Below are 17,192 nucleotides of genomic sequence, written 5' to 3'. Positions count from 1 at the left end.
CCTTCCCTCTAGTCTTACACTGCTAAATTAGGGACGGCTAGCGCAGATAGCCCTCATGTAGCTTTGCACGAAATTCAAAACAAACAAACAATGTGTCACAACACACATGAATTGGAGTAGGAATTTTTTAGCACTATATTATTTATTTATTTTAACATCATATATGATTCCACAATAAATCAAATGGTTTATAATGCACATTGGGTTTTGATAACCATGGTGGGCTGACTACAGATAGTCTATTTTGTAGCTTTGTGCTTATCAACAAACAAACATCATATATTATTAATTATTATTAACAATAAGATCACTGTATTTTATGTTTTCATAGTACATAAAATTTTTGCACTATTTATTCATTTACTCCAAATTTACTTCTGATCTTGATAATTAATGTTTAAAAATTAGTCTGGAAACTTTAGTTGTAAGTTTATAATTTATTTGTGTACTTCTAGTTATTTAATAAAATCTTGAAAATATTTTAAAAGTTTGGTTGGTGAAGACTGATTCCCTTATATTTTTTTCAGGGTTCATACGCATCTTTGAAAGTCCTTGAAATTAAGAATGGAATTTCAAGGGCTTGAAAGTGCTTGAAAAGGGGCCTTTTTTTACAAAAGTACTTGAAAATATTATAATAGCAGAATATATCAATGTATATCTAATTTTAATGCATGTCTTGGAGTTGAGTACAATAAATAAAGTCTCTTTTCTTTTTAGTCTACATTCATAGGTTGAACAAATAAATAGGAATTTTATAAAATTTTAGTGGAATCCTTTAGATTTTGATGTAGATTTTAGCTTACAAAAAGTGCTTGAAAAACATTCTGAGAGTGCTTAGAAAGTCCTTGAAAAGTGCTTGAAATTGATCTGAGCAATTCAGTATGAACCATGTTTTAAATACATTTATGAAAATGATGTGCTTTTAATTCATGGTTTAACTATAAATGTAATTTTTGTAATCTGTTTTTCTATTGACAACTTGCTTAACTATCTCTTTTATTCATATAACTTTTTTAAACTAATAACAAATATGGAATTATAAATGAAATAAAATAGATTAACAGACATTTTCTATAGGTATCATATTTTAAATTTGCTCTAGACTGACTGGCAACAGTCTAGTTAGGCTTTTGCTAATCAAAATTGTGCCTGATAAAGACTTCAGTGCTGAAGTTGAAAGCTTGAACTGAACAAACCTTAAACAATTTTTAAAAAAACGTTTTAATAATTTATTTTATTATATATGTTGTTATTATTCCTTTGAATTTTTTCCACAATAGTATTTATGTCATTTGATTTCAATTCTGTCTGACCTTTATTCCAATTTTGTATTTTAAACGTAAAAATATCTTAAAACATTGACATACCTTTATTAATGATTACAGAAAGTCAATCTTCTCCAGGAATTTTCAAACAATCAGAAAATAAGTAAGTGTATTTTTGTATCTCTGAGCACTGAGTTCTTCTCTTTTCATCAGAAATTACAGTTTCCAGTACACCATAGTATTATTAGCCTTTGTTTCATGTTTTTCATTGTAATTGCCAATATACTATAAAAAAGGCTGTCTCTTATTAATGTATAATTTACATAGAAGCAGTTGTTTGATTTTTTATTAGGTAATGATTATATATAGGTATTTAATGAATATTTTTGGTTAATATTTGGGCTATTCAGTCATTTTGCTGGACATTCAGATTGGTCAGATATTTATACCTATTCAGCATATGAAAAGTTGAAGTTGTAATTTACTTTAGCAGGAACAGTATGATTCAAAATGTGCTATAGATTCTTGGAAGTAGGAAATTATTAATCATAAATACTGACAGGAGTATTGTTAACAGCAAAGGTACCCAACTGATTAATCATTGCATTCTAATCGTTATAAGTTTTTGTTTTATGACATTCATGCTCCTAGTTAGATTGGTATATTAAATTATCGATATTAATTACTGGGTTGATTTGTAGTTTTTAAATATGTAAAATCGCTTGCTTTGATTAGAAGTTAATGATAAATAAAAATCTAAGACTTAGAAGGTCAATTAATTAATAATTCTATTAATGTACAGTAGTAATAACACTCATAAGAGTGCAAGAATTATTAAACTCAGTTGTCAGTAACATGTTCTATGTTTGTGTGCATAAAGGTATTTAATTTTTATATTTTCCTCGGCACACAATTCTTATTTCAAACAAACAAACAAATCTTACTAAAGTGAGTTAAATAATTCTAGAATGGTAAGTGGATATTATGGTTTTCTAAGAAATCATCATAATCTTTATCAGTTTAACCAAACATTTTAAGCAGTCTTTTAGTAAATAATAGTCATCAACAACCATAGATGTTTAAAAGAACATAATAGTCATTGTAAGTTTTTTAACGTAATGCACTGTTTTCTCATTAATACACATTTGTCAGTCATTTATCAGATAAAAATATTTAGTATAGGCCTTGTATGATAGTATATTATTAAGCTTATTATATACTATTTATTGAAGGCACACTACAATGTTGCTTTCTTATTAGTTCAGTGTTTAAAGATGAGGATTTTGAGGCTGTGATATGAGAGTAGCTACTCTGCATTTTGTGGAAGCAATCGGTTTCTCTTTGTATCATTACTATTGTCCACTGAGAACAGGCACTCATTATACACATCACTGGCTGCATCTGATTGGAATTTTCATGATAACTGTGAAGTTGTTAACAAGAACTGTGTATTCTATTGGTTTAGCTGACAGATTGTGTACAAGAAAAAATTAAAAAGTACCAAAATGAATATTCTATCATGTTAGTTGAAATATGTTATGATGAATATCCTGTCTAGCTAACCGAGAGTTATGAGTAACTAGAAACTGGGTTTCCAGAACATTCATGATCACTTGTCTTACTGAGTGGAAATTGAAAGCATAATTCATTTAATAATCCAGCATTATTAGAGCCTTACATATTATTTGCTCCCTTATACCTTGTGAGAAGGTGAATGTCTTTGGAGTCTAGGGTCAATGTGGCAAAATTACATTCCTCCTTGTCCTCCTTTGCCCTTTGTTTGTCTCGCCCTACTGTTCCTGCCCAATCTTCACCTGTTAGGGCTCCACATGCACCATCTTCCTCTCCCCGTCCCTTACAGGAGTCATTGTTATCGATGATGGGATGTCTTTTCAAGATCAGGTGGGGGCAGGTTACAATGGGAACTCTTCATGACAGATCAGTGGGTTTTATGGATTCTATCAGAGGGTCTGTGCCTTTGGTTCTGGTCCCCTATCTTCTATCTTGGTTTCCTTTCCTCCTTCTTGGGATCATGCCTTTTTCCAGTTGTTTAGCAAAGTCAGTTCGTGATCTTCTCCACAAAGGAGCTATCAAATGTATGGTGCCAATTTTTCCAGGATTTTAATCCCGTATGTTTGTTGTCCCCAAAATGATGGGAGATTGGAGGCCCACCATCAATCTGTCCTGGTTGAATACCTTTCTGGAAACACCCCGATTCACCATGAAGTCCTACCTCTTCCTTTGATGGGTTTTTTTTTCCCCCAGGTCTTTGAATGACCATCTTTGATGGGACAGCTGCTTATTTTCATATTCCCATTATCTTCCCATGTTGTCTTCTGTTCATCCACGAGGGGGGTGTCTTTCAGTTCCAAGCACTGCTTTTTGGTCTTGCTTCAGCTTCTTATGTGTTCTGTCATGTTTTCTGTTCTTTTGCACGTCATCTTCACTTGTTGGGTCTTCAAACTGATCATTGCATGGATGATTGGCTACTGCTTGCCTCTTCCTAGGCCCAGTCTGTCACTCACACTTGCTTCCTTCTTTACGAGTCTGCTTGGATGGGGTTTCTCATCAAAGTGGAAAGTTTTTTCTAAACCCCACATAATACCTCATTCATTTGGGGGTTCTCTTCAATTTCCATCTCATTTGTGCCCAGCCTTCTCTACTTCGGCTCTGAGTTATAGAGCAGGCTGTCTCTCGAGCATTATCTTCTCATTCTGTTACTGCTTGAGAGGTTCTATATCTTTTGAGGATGTAAGCCTTCTTGGAAGCTCTCATTTTCTTTGGATGAGCACACATGTTCCCTTCAGTGAATACTTCTCAACCAGTGGAATTTCTCCCATGATTCCTAAGACCATCCTATCACTCTTTCCCCCAGAGATCAGGGCTGATCTTGTTTGGTGGCTCTACAGGGCTCTTACCACAGTGGGAGTTCTGCTTCCACATTGTCCCAACTCTCATGTGTTCACTGATGCTTTATTGGTGAGTTGGGGACTTCCCTCAACTCTTGCGAGATTTCAGGTCAGTAGTCTGTCGAGGAATCTACTTTCCATATCAACCTTCTGGAATTTCTGGCGGTTTGTCAGGCTGTCAATCATTTCCTCCCATTCTTGCAGGAGTGGGTGGTTATGGTTCATTCTAACAGTCCCAGTCATCAGCTATATCACCAAACAAAAGGAAACCAAATCCAGGTCCCTATGTTTTCAAACACTCGACCTTCTGTAGTGGGCCCACAACTACAACATAACTATATTGGCATGTAATATTTCTGGTATTATGAATCTAGTTGCAGACAACCTGTCTTGTCCCAACCAAGTCTTTCCTACAGAGTGGTCCCTTTATCCTCAAGTTTTTCACTGGGTGTGTTCTTGCCTGGGAACACCATTTATTGATGCATTTGTCACTCACTGGAATGCCAAACTTCCTTACTCTTGGTTTTCTGTCCAGCACCCCTCAGATCTGGAGGTGGATGTGCTCAGTCAGGATTGCAGAGGCATTCATCTGTAGGCTTACCTTTTGATCAGACTCATCTTAATAGTTGTTTCTCTCATCCAGACCACTCCTTGTTGAGTGTTGCCTGTTGCTTCATAGTGGCCTGCTCAGTCGTGGTTTCCTCTGCTCTGGGCCATACTAGAACAACAACCCCTGTCCTTATCTCAGTCTGGGTCACTCGTCTGACAACCCCGATTAGATGTGTTTCATCCCGATGTCACCAAACCCCATCTTCACATGTGGCTTTTGTCTGGTCTATCACCTCCTCTCTGTGACTAACTTCTCCTGTAGCATCTTTGATTAACCATGCCATTCCTCTTTGTTTTTGCATCAGAAATGTTGGTCTACCTTCTGACAGTGGTCCATTTGCTGTGGCTCTGTCCTTCTGTTCCTCACCTGTCTCAGTTCTTTGCATGGTTATTTGATCAGGGTTTGTCCGCGTCCACTGTTTTTATTTATTGAGCTGCCCTATCCAACACCTTCCTTTTCTCCCATTTTCATATATCTTTCTCATCCCACATTATTTCCATTCTTTTCATCTTGTTCATCCACCCTGTCCCTTTGTGTTTCCAGATTGCGATCTCAGTGTGGTTCTTCATGTCCTTTGAACCCATTGTTATGTGTTATTTGTATCATCTTTCTCTTCAGACCTATTTCTTTCTCCTCCTAGCTTGTGGTCATTGTTGTTCTGATATTTATGCTATTAAAGCTTCTCGCACCATTCTTCTTATGTTCTCCTTTATCCTGATCGTTCCTTCCTTCCCAAGACATCCACTGCTCGTGAAGGTTGTTTTGCCTTCTCTCCTATTTCCTTGCCTTCCATTTTCCATTTACACTCCTGTTCAGATCCGGATTGTCTTCTTTGTCCAGCTCATTACCCTTGTTATTATATGTCTCGTACTGACTCCTTTCATGGTTCCTGTTCTTGCCTCTTTATTCCATGGAATCCCTCTGTTTTCCATGATCTTTCTCCAATTACCCTTACTGGCTGGGTTTGGCAACTCATACGGCTATCTTATTCTGACTTGTCAGTGAAAAATCGTCATTTAACTATGTTTTCTGCCATCCTTTGGAGGAAATTATTGAAGCCAATATGTGGGTTGGGTATTGTCTTCTGCCTGTATCGATTCTCCACACATCTCTTTGCATTTGACTGGGGTAAGTTAATATTTTATATTCTATCTATTTTTCTGCCTTTCATAGTCATATGTACTCACTCATTGAGAAGAGGGCTATCGTCATTATGCTTCATGTTATACACTTTCATAATATTCTCAATCCAAGGTGCTTCTCTTGCATGTATTTTGTGTGGGTTGGCTGCACATGTTGATCATGACATACACTATTAATGCAAGGTGCTTCACTAGATGTTTTCTGCATTGCACTGTCTCTGGTGTGTCATTCCTCTGCTGTGGCATAGCAAGGGTTCTCAGCACTCGGGGACAAAGACACTTTTGGCACCCCCACCTCTGCTTAAGTGTCACACCTGTTTTTTCATGGCAGTTATTCTCTGCTTGTTTGATTGTTTTTGCATCTTCACCAGCCCCCTCCACCTTTCCAATGTGGGATTCTAGCTTTGGGTGAGAGGAGATAGTATCGTTTCAGTAGTGTACATTTCCTAACACTGAAAATATATTTTCGATAAGTAATTACCTCCACTCACTCACTTTCCACCCTTCCTCCCCACTGATTTGCTGGTGTGTCTGGTTTGTTTATGCCAATTCTCGAAAGTGAAGATTGTGCTGCAATGATAGAGGGAGCTATCTGAGCTTGTATAGGTGGTGCAGTATAATTGGTGGAGGATAGTCACATGATCAGCCCTTCTGGTGCAATGACACAAAAATATAGGGGTATAAAAGACTGATGCACAGTTTAAAATTTTGGCAATGCTTAGAGGGCAAAATCAAGGTTGAGATAGCTTTGGGTGAGGGAGGTAGGTACTTATCAGAAATACGTTTTCATTGTTAGAAAGTGTTAACTTGTGTCACTTTTTTCCAGACAGAGATCTTTCTTGATTATCTTACATACTGCTGTGTAGGGAATGTGGACAGCTTTTGCCATTGACCTTTGTTTTTTGTGTATTATCTCTCGTTACAAATGACACACTTGTTATAGGTCTCTTTCTGGATGGTCCTAGTGTCCCATGTTAATACATACTCCTTTGTGTTCCAATGTTGTTAAGTACAAGGGATATCCTTATCTTGGAAATTCTAAATCCCTGATCTGAAAATTTCTTTGTCATTTGAGTATATGAATATTTTGCTGTGAAAAGATCAGGTTGCATACCCTTCCCAAGATTGATCAATTTTTGGATTCATTACACTATCTACAAAATGCCAAAATGTAGTTCTGATATATCCTGTTCCACCATGATTTTATTTCAGCTGTTACAACTTCCATAAATTGCAGGGTATATTACAAATTGTGGTTTAAAGAAGAATTAGTTATTTGGCATCTCCAAACAAGAGTAGATTGTTGAGAAAATTATTTCACTTCTGTAAAAAAATATTATTGGCAGTCAGAGGCACTAGATAGAGTCAAGTATTAATTACCTGGAATTATTAAATGAACCTTTGTTAAAATATTGTTATTGCATTCTACTCAGTTTGTAATTTATTTATTCTTTTCTAAGATTAAGTATTTACATTTATGTTTACTTATTCATCTCACAGTTTATGGGATCATCTGAAACTTATGAAACTGTTTAATATAATATAACATTAAAGGACAATAAAAACCTTTTGATCCATCTTGGCCATCCTATTTACTAAATTAAACTAAATACTAAAAATTTAAAGTTTTCCATTTTTATTCAAATATTTATCAAGCTTTCCATTAAACTTCCTTAAATTAACTGTACCTACCACATCTGTAGGCAACCTGTTTCAAAGGCTAACCACCCTGTTAGAAAAATAAAGCTGTCTTAGCTGAAGATGACTCCTACCATACCATAATTTATATTTGTGTCCCATAGTTTACCATTCTCACCATTAAATATGAAAAAAGATGATGCAGCAACACTCTCAATTCCCTTAACAATCTTAAAACACCTCAATCAGATCCTTTCTAACTCTTCTTTTTTCCAAGAGAAAATGAGTTCAGAGATTCATTTTATCCTCGTATGACAACATTTCCATCCCAGCTATCATCCTAATAGCCCTCCTCTGAATCCTTTCAAACAATTCAATGTCCTTTCTTAAGTAAGGAGCCCAATATTGAACACAATACTCCAAACGTAGCCTAACCAATGACCTATACAATGACATTATAACTTCTTTAGACTTATATTTAGTATTTCTGAAGATGCAACCTAAAATCCTATTTGCCCTACCACTAGCAACAGTAAATTACTTGGATGGCTCAAAAGAGCGATGAACCAGAATATCAAGATCATTTTCTTCCATAACATTGTTAAAGTTATTACCATCAAAAATATTCTCTATATTCAAATTGTGATATTCCACATACATTACCTCGTATTTATTATAATTAAAAGTCATCTATCATTTATTTGTCCAACTCACTAAATAATCCAAATCCTTTTGTAAATCAGCAGCATCCTCAAAGCCAGCAACATCCAAAACTTTAATATCATCAGCAAATTTAAATAATCTATTAACCATTCTTCATCTATGTTATTGATGTAAATCAAAAGGAGCAAAAGTCCTAGCAATGAGCCCTGAGCTACTCTACTCGTGGCATTAATCCAGCCAGTTTTCTATCCAATAAGCCAACTTATCTCTCAAACCTACAGAGATAACTTTTTAACAAACCTTTTATGTGGCACCTTGTCATATGCTCTCTGAAAATCCAGATACACCATATCCTCACATGTACTCTACATAAGCAGAAACCTCTTCAAAGAATGTCAAAAGATTAATAATAAGGTAAGATTTTCCCCCCTAGTGAATCCATGTAGAGTATTCAACAAAATTTTAAACTTTGTTAAATGATCTTGCAAAGCATCTTTTATCAGACTTTCGAAAAATTTCTCACCATTGATGTAAGACTAATAAGCTTATAACTACTGGGACAGTTTTTGTGGTCTTGCTTAAAAAAAAGAGTAATGTTAGCCAATTTCCAATCTCCTGGCACCCGGCCACTATTCAAGGACTTAAAAGAAATAGTAACAAGTGGCTCACATTTCCAGTCCTTAATCTCTTTCAAAACCTGTTGGTAAGTATTTTTAGCCCAAGAGCTTTATTATTCTTTAAACTTCTTTTCGTTTTTTTCTTAACAAACTCAGAATGAACATGATTGTGAATGAAAGATTTCATCTTAAATCAGAATTCCATCTTTTAGGCATAAAGAATATTTTTCTAATTCATGTAAATCTGGTGTGTTTTTTATTTTCTAATTGCCCATTTGACCAATTCTGTTGATTTTTATATATAAAAGTGAGGAAATAAGGTAGGAATGGACATAGTGTAATAAAACTTTCTCTGTACAACCTCACAAGAGGACATGTCCAACATCCAGTCCATGCCTACTTCGTTTTTCTGTGTTCATGACATTGTACAACTTATGGATACAGTAATTATAGACAGTAATGACATCAATACACAGAAACCTCTCAGGATTTTTATCTTTGTATTTTAGTCCACTTATATAGCTAATGTAACGAATCCTGTTGCCTTCTCATGCAATTGCAAAAGAAGGGACAAGTTGTAAATTTAAAAAAAAAACATACAAGTTATAGGACCATACGAATATCTGATACTTCTGGTGTCATATAAACAGACCTTACAGTACATGTATTGCCTCCAATGATTTGATTCAAAGAAATGTATGATCATTGTATAATAAGCATAACTAAGTTTTATAAGTTTAGTCGAACTGGCGTATTGTATACAGGATAGAAAGAATAAATGAAGTAGGCATGGACCAGATGTTGATATGCTCCTTTGTGAGGTTGTACAGAGAAAGTTTTATAACACAATGCCCATTCCTACTTTGTTCCTCACTTTTTGGTGCATACATTCTTACACTTTCAATTCTTTTAAAATACTTTTTCTACTTGTATTTATAATGCTTTTCTTTAATTTTAGCCTTAATACCCTTTGTGAGCCAACCTGGTTTTTTTTTTTACTTGCAGCCACCCTTTTCTTTTGTCTATAAGAAACATGATGTCTTGAATATTTAAGAAATTGTTTGAATAAATATGTCAATTATTCAGTAGAGGGTATCTGGCCAAAACACCGTCTACTACATCCTTATATGTACACATATACATGAAGAAACATATATATCTATGGTCCCCTCCTTTATTATCAGTCTGTTACAGTGTTAATTGGTACCATTATTGATTAGTATCTCTTCACCTTATTTATGGATGATTAATTCCAAACAATATAATGATGAATAGATAAATATTCATATTGTGTATTCATTTTTTTATCATTAATTAATTCTCTTTTATTAATATTTATTTATTTGTTTAGTACATCTCTACCATGAATCTATTTCTTTGCTCAAAAAAAGAAGCCCAGGACTTTTGTTTGTTGCAAACAGAAGGAAAGGAAGGCAATTACCTTGTGTTAGCCTTACAGTCTGTTGATTATTTTCGCTGTCCACTGATGAAAGATGTGACTCGTGGAATGGTTGGTTGGTTTTTTTATATTAACTTTTTTTTCCCATTTCTAAGAAAGACTTTCTTTTAAGATTCAGAAAATTATATATATTTTTTTGTACAATTAATTATTGTGATAATACTTCGCAATTAGGAACTACCTGTGATCTTTATAGATTATTTAGAAATTATGAGAAAATTTTGATAAGTGTAAAACTTATAGATAAAGGTTTTTCTACTTGGATTTAAAGCTGCGTTTGGCTGTTAGTTCTAGATATGATAGTTCTGACAGTGGAGATTTTCTTTTAATATTTCCATACATTTTTGAAAGATAATTCACAGTAATTTTTCAGTTAACTTAAAAGGTCAAAGAAACAAAAGTACTAAATAGTTTATTAATTCTCTTTAGACCTCCAAATTAAGCTAATTAAGAAACAAAAGTGCTAGATAGTGTGTTAATACTCCTCAGTCCTACAAACTAAGCTTATTAGGATACAAAAGTATTAGACAGTGTATTAATACTCTTCAGTCCTACAAACTAAGCTCATTAGGATATAAAAGTATTAGACAATGTATTAATACTCTTCAGGCCTGCGAACTAAGCTCATTAGAATACAAAAGTATTAGACAGTGTATTAATACTCTCCAGGCCTGCAAACTAAGCTCATTAGGATACAAAAGTATTAGACAGTGTATTAATACTCTTCAGGCCTACAAACTAAGCTCATTAGGATACAAAAGTATTAAACAGTATATTAATACTCTCCAGCCTACAAACTAAGCTCATTAGGATACAAAAGTATTAGACAGTGTATTAAGACTCTTCAGGCCTACAAACTAAGCTCATTAGGATACAAAAGTATTAGACAGTGTATTAATACTCTTCAGGCCTACAAACTAAGCTCATTAGGATACAAAAGTATTAGACAGTGTATTAATACTCTTCAGGCCTACAAACTAAGCTCATTAAGATACAAAAGTATTAGACAGTGTATTAATACTCTTCAGTCCTACAAACTAAGCTCATTAGAATACAAAAGTATTAGACAGTGTATTAATACTCTTCAGGCCTGCAAACTAAGCTCATTAGGGAACAAAAGTGATTGTAACATTATTAAGAAAAAAGGAAATTTCATTTGTATGTAAACATTGAGATAATCTTAAAAATGTAAGCTTCCAACTCTTCAAAAATTTTACATTTAACTTTCTTTTATTTTAAAAAAACTGGAAATGTTGGTTATGCTTGCATTTGGTCAGAAATGTATAAAAGCCCTTGAAAACCTTTTAAACTGCCTTCTAAAAACTTTATTTTATTTTTAGGCAATTGAAATCTAAACAGTTTTACATTAGTAATTTATCTATTGGTTTAAAGGGCAGCAAACAGAAATAGTTTCTAAGATTTAAATGTTTTAATAACATTGTTAGTACATGTTCTTGTTTCTTTAATAGATCCTTCCAAGTGGATGGGTCATTGAATCTTTATCTGATGAAAACAAGTCTATGGTGGCATATCTTTTTCAGGTATAAATAAGAACTGTGTTTTATCATTCAAGAAATTAGTTACAACTTTTTTTATAATCCCAATATCTTTCAATTTTGGATTTTACTGAACACCTTTCTTTGTCACATTATTGATAGTAACACTATTATCCAGTAGATGGAGCTGTTGTTCATTGTATTGTTATTGTCCAAGGTACAAAGCTCATTAAATTTTGAATTAAATATGAATATGATTGTCCTTGCTATTTTAGGACATCAAGGTTTTGTTTGTCATCAGGATTATTTCGTCGTTATGGCATCCTAATTTGAATGTGTTTATTATCTAACAATTTTATCAAACCTAGCTGTTCAACTTCTTGGTATTCGTTTTGTTAATCTCTTGAAATTTTAACCATTGGAAAAATTCTCCATTCTAGACAAATCACTCCATTACTAAGGATTTGGTTATTCTTCCACAAATACATATCTTTAGTAAGGTATTCATTTTTGTGAATAAGTTTGCAATCTTTGATGAAAGCATTTCTTGAAGTTTATATAAGTTACAGTATCATTTTTCTTCATCCAGTAGTTTATTAGTGATGTCAGCATGAAACATTATTACAAAGGAAAGGTTAGAACATAATTATTGTAAATTTTAGCTAAGTGTAGCATTGTGTTGTACTTGAAAAATATGCTTTTTACTTACTGAACTGATTTAATGAGCACACATATTTTTACATGTGGCTAATAATGTTACTGTGGGTTATTAAGCAGAGAGAGACAGAATTAGAATGGTTCAATTTTGCGACGTGATGTTAAATTTGTGATGATTAATTATGCTAGAATTGTTAACAAATAACATTTTAAAAATTAGATTCTATACGTGAAGACCTAATGTATGTCTAACAATAAATAAATAACATTTTTGTTATGCTAACCTTTCAGTAAGGCTAGAAATGTAACTATATGTTTTTAAGTGAAGATTTGTTTCTTTTTTCTTCATATTTTGATTAAAATCTAAATTGAAGAATCTTCAAAAAGCTTAGAAATACTTTTATTAATACAGATACAGTGGTAATATGAGAGAAAGCTATTGTACTGTTTTCTTGTGACATAATGTCTTTAAAATAACTTGTTACATGTATTTACTTACAGTATAGACTAGTATGGCATATGTGGTTTATGTATTCTTAATGTCTTCATACTCAAAAGTAATATATATATATATATATATATATCACATATGTCAAACTAGTCTGCCCCCTGGTGGCTCAGTGGTAAGTCTGGGGGATTATACTGCTAAAAATCAGGTACTGGTAGCTTCAATAGTGCTACAATTTGGGTTTTGATACTGTTGTGGGCAGAACACAGATAGCCCATCATATAGCTTTGCACTTAACAACAAACAAACAAACTAGTCTGTATTGCTAATTCTTTGATTTCTGGTTTAAATTTTTTCTGTAGTTGATAGTGAGCAGCCAAGACAGTATGTTTGTGGAGGATATGGGAAACATCCTACCTCAGTGTATCAGCAACTTGCGTACTTACCTGGCCACTGAACCCCCCTAGCACAATCATTGTGAACAACCAAGAAGGTATGTTTATGGAGGACATAGGAAACATCCTACCTCAGTGTATCAGCAACTTGCATACTTACCTGGCCACTGAACCCTCTTAGCATAATCATCTCTTGAAATATACATATTCACATCACGTGAAGCTCAGCTATTGTCAGCTGATTCAAACAGGAACAAGACTGGGCAATGAAAATTGCATATTTTTTAATGAAGTTTTAATATTTCTGTTATTCAAGTATTATCATTTAAAGCTGCTCCTCTTAGGTAAGTCAGTAGGACTTATGTGTAGTTAGTATAATCCATGGTGATGGTGATCTTCCAGAACTGTGGACTGCTCCTCCGAATGTAAAAACTTAGCCAAATCAGAGTTAAATTTACTTGTAAGAAGTAAAATAAATAAATAAAATGATATTCAAGTAAAATATAAAATATTAATTAAAAATATACTTGTGGACCATATCTGTATGAAATATATTAGAAATAGGTAGCTATAAAATAACCAGAAAGGGGAGTAACACTAATATTGAATGTAGGGGGTATACCAATATTTTATGAGCATACTTATCCTAGCAAATGTATCCACTAATTTTACTGGTTTGGTTTTCATTGATTATCATAATTATCAGATTATTATCTTCCATCAATCAAAAAAGTGCAAAATTGCTTTATATAAACTTGTTACTGAGTCATAAGGCCTATTATATGAAATTATTTCTTTGAATGTTTTTATAGATTGTAGAAAACATTTTCTTTATTTTTTAAGTAAATAGCTATTTATGTTGAAGAAATATTTAGTTACTTTGTATATTTCTTTATGAATCCCACGATTTCACTTAAGCTAACAATCAGCAACCCTAGATAACAAAGATTTAATGTTGTTTGGTTTGAGATAATTTTGATTTGAGTGCTTTTCAAAGTTTTTAAACTTTCTTATGTCCTTCCATTTTGTATTTGCTCACTTATTTGTGAGGATGTGGTTTGATTTTACATTTTTCAAACTTGATTTGTGTGGGATGATATAAGCTTTTTGACATTTTTATTGAGTTTTGCTTTTCAAAAGCATCTAAGCTCAAAGTATTTTTTTGAAAGTTAGAAGGTAGTACATCAGTATCATGTGAACAAATAACAAAAAAACTTTGAAAATATCTTTTAGTTACATATTGAAACTTTAATGAATAATAACAGTTTGATGATTCTCTTACTTTTGATTGCTGCAGTGTTTAAGTATGTTACTATTCAATAGCTTAAGTTAAAATCTTATGATTTATTTAATTTATGGAATTGGTGATCTCAGTGTTCTGTGTCTGAGTTGTGCATAGATGACAACCTGATCTTACAGTCCCCGCAGAATGTTCAAATGGCAATAAATCATCTGAAGATGATCTTCAGGATACCAGCATTGAAAGATATGCTGTTATGTTGTGTGCCTGTGAAATTAAAATTCTTATGTCTATTTGTAATCCAGATTAAGTAAGTTCTTAATAAGTGTAGAATGGTTTATTACAAATAAGCAACTTACTCCATCTTTTTAAAGGTTTTTTTATTGCAAGTTTAATTCGATATATTGCAACACCGCTTTAATTATTAGGTTTTGTGATTTTGTGAACTTTTTTATCATCAAAGAATAGATGCTTCCAAATGTAACATAGAAATAGCACACTTAAGAAACATTAAGTAAATAGTATTAGGAAACATTAAGTAAATAGTATTAGGAAACATTAAGTAAAGAGTATTAAGAAACATTCATAAAAGTATGAAGTAGGTGTAACAAATGATTTTTTGTTGTAAATATTTGAGCAAATTTGATACTATGATCTCTTAGAATAAGCATTTTATTGAAGTAAGACTTTGATTATTTGTTTTATTTGCCTAAAACAAAACTTAAAAAGTCAATGAGTTAATTAAAGTGGTTTTACTTTTATTCTGATGTAAAGAAATTTATAGATATGAAAAATAGTTACTCTAAAGTAAAATATTTTCTCTCTTTTTTTTTCTACGTGTACAACTTTTTTATATGGTGTTTCAAAGATCAGGAATCTATCTAAGTTTTGGTAGCAGCTCAAAGCCATACAAATTTACTTATTTTGGATTCTTTCTTAAGTGGAAAAAAAAAAGTTTGACTTGATGGTTTGGAATGTACTTTCGAAGCATTCAATGTAATAAAAGAGAGAAAATATGTTTTTTTTTTGTATTTGTATAGTTACTGTTGAAAATTTTAACCATTATATAAAGAATTAATTATTGTTTCAGAACATTTTATACTCTATAAGTAATTGTTTAATGTATTTTTTTGAGATTGTTATGATAATTGGATCATTGTAATGAATGTACAATGTTCCAAGTATAAATTTGTTTTAGTTGTACTAAAGGTGTTTATAAAAAGCACATTTTACAATATCTGTTAGCAAGAAATATTCTGAAGATGTGTTTTATTAGTAGTATAAAAAATGTGAATGAAAATTTAAGAAAACAACAACCAGAAATGCAGAAGTGGTTATAATTATGCTTATAAGGAGAAATGAATTAAAATATTTAGATATGTTTATTTTCAAATAATACATATTTCATATTTCTTAAATGAATTTTTTATAGCCAATGAAGTATTAATGCATGTATCTCATTGGTTACATCGTTGGTTGAAAATTGTATGTGGGAAAACTTTTGTAAATGCAATTTGCGATTCTTTAGAAGTTGTAGTATATTGTCATTTTGATTTTATGAAAGCCAATAATGATCCTGCTTTTCATTTTAGTGAACCTTTTGTTGGTACTCTATTTCACTTTTTGAAAGCTACTGTAATTAATTATGACCCATTTTTTATGTACCAGAAGCTACTGTAAGTCCTGTTTTACTCTGTTTTGTGAAAGCTACTGTAATTAATTATGATCCATTTTTTATGTACTAGAAGCTACTGTAAATCCTGTTTTACTCTGTTTAAACTGTTTTGTTTTTTCACTTCATGGAAAATCTTTTGCATCTTTTTTTTTCCTTTTGCACTCTGTATGAGGTGTCCAATATTTATTGGCTTTTTTTTTTCACCTGATAGAAACTAATTACCTTTTTTTTTATTTCAGTGAAGTTGTTTCACATCTTTATTTTGCATTCTGTAAGTGTTCAATACATTTTTTTTCACTATTTAGAAACTGTCTCAGACCATTTTATTCCCTTTGTGGAAGTCATCTCAAACTCTTTTATTTTTTCACTTTGTAGAAGCTTTTTCAAAACCTTCCCTTTCACTCTGTGGCAGCTGTTTTAAATTAATTTCTTTACTCTATGAAAACTGTTTTAAATCCTCTCTTTTTTCACTATCATTATATCCTTGGTATCAGGTGTATTGAAGCTATTCTAAATCCTTTTATTTATTCTATGAAAACATCTTCATTTTCACAATTGAAGCTTTGCAAGATCCTTTTTCACCATACAGCCTATCCAAGTTTTATAGTGAAGTATATGATGTTCTTATTAATCAACAAGTTGCCTCAAGATAAAATTATTATCAATCATATAAATAAACAAATCTTAGTGTTACACAACATATGATGTGGTATCCTTACATCTCCACAACATAACTTTTTCAGTTTTTTGAAAATTGCATGAGATCTCAATGTTTCCCTTTAATATTCAAAATATTTCTAATATTATATGATATCCAACTGTTTCACCATATATCATGCCAAGTCTTGTCATTAATGTTGCATGATAACCCAGTGATTCCCCAGCCATTATCTCAACTCTTGTAATGTTGCATGATAACCCAGTGATTCACCAACCATTATCTCAACTCTTGTAAGGTTGCATGATAACTCAGTAATT

The 17,192-nt window shown here is 32.4% G+C and overlaps 1 pseudogene; it reads left to right on the top strand.

Annotated features, from left to right (window-relative positions):
• Window positions 1-14,049, top strand: part of LOC106464240 — a 52,913-nt pseudogene extending 38,864 nt beyond the window's left edge.
• The last annotated feature ends 3,143 nt before the right edge of the window (window positions 14,050-17,192 follow it).

The sequence above is a fragment of the Limulus polyphemus genome, unplaced genomic scaffold (assembly GCF_000517525.1).
Source record: "Limulus polyphemus unplaced genomic scaffold, Limulus_polyphemus-2.1.2 Scaffold1596, whole genome shotgun sequence".
NCBI classification, from domain to species: domain Eukaryota; kingdom Metazoa; phylum Arthropoda; class Merostomata; order Xiphosura; family Limulidae; genus Limulus; species Limulus polyphemus.
Note: the sequence above shows the minus strand (reverse complement) of the source record. Positions and strands in the feature narration are given on the sequence as shown.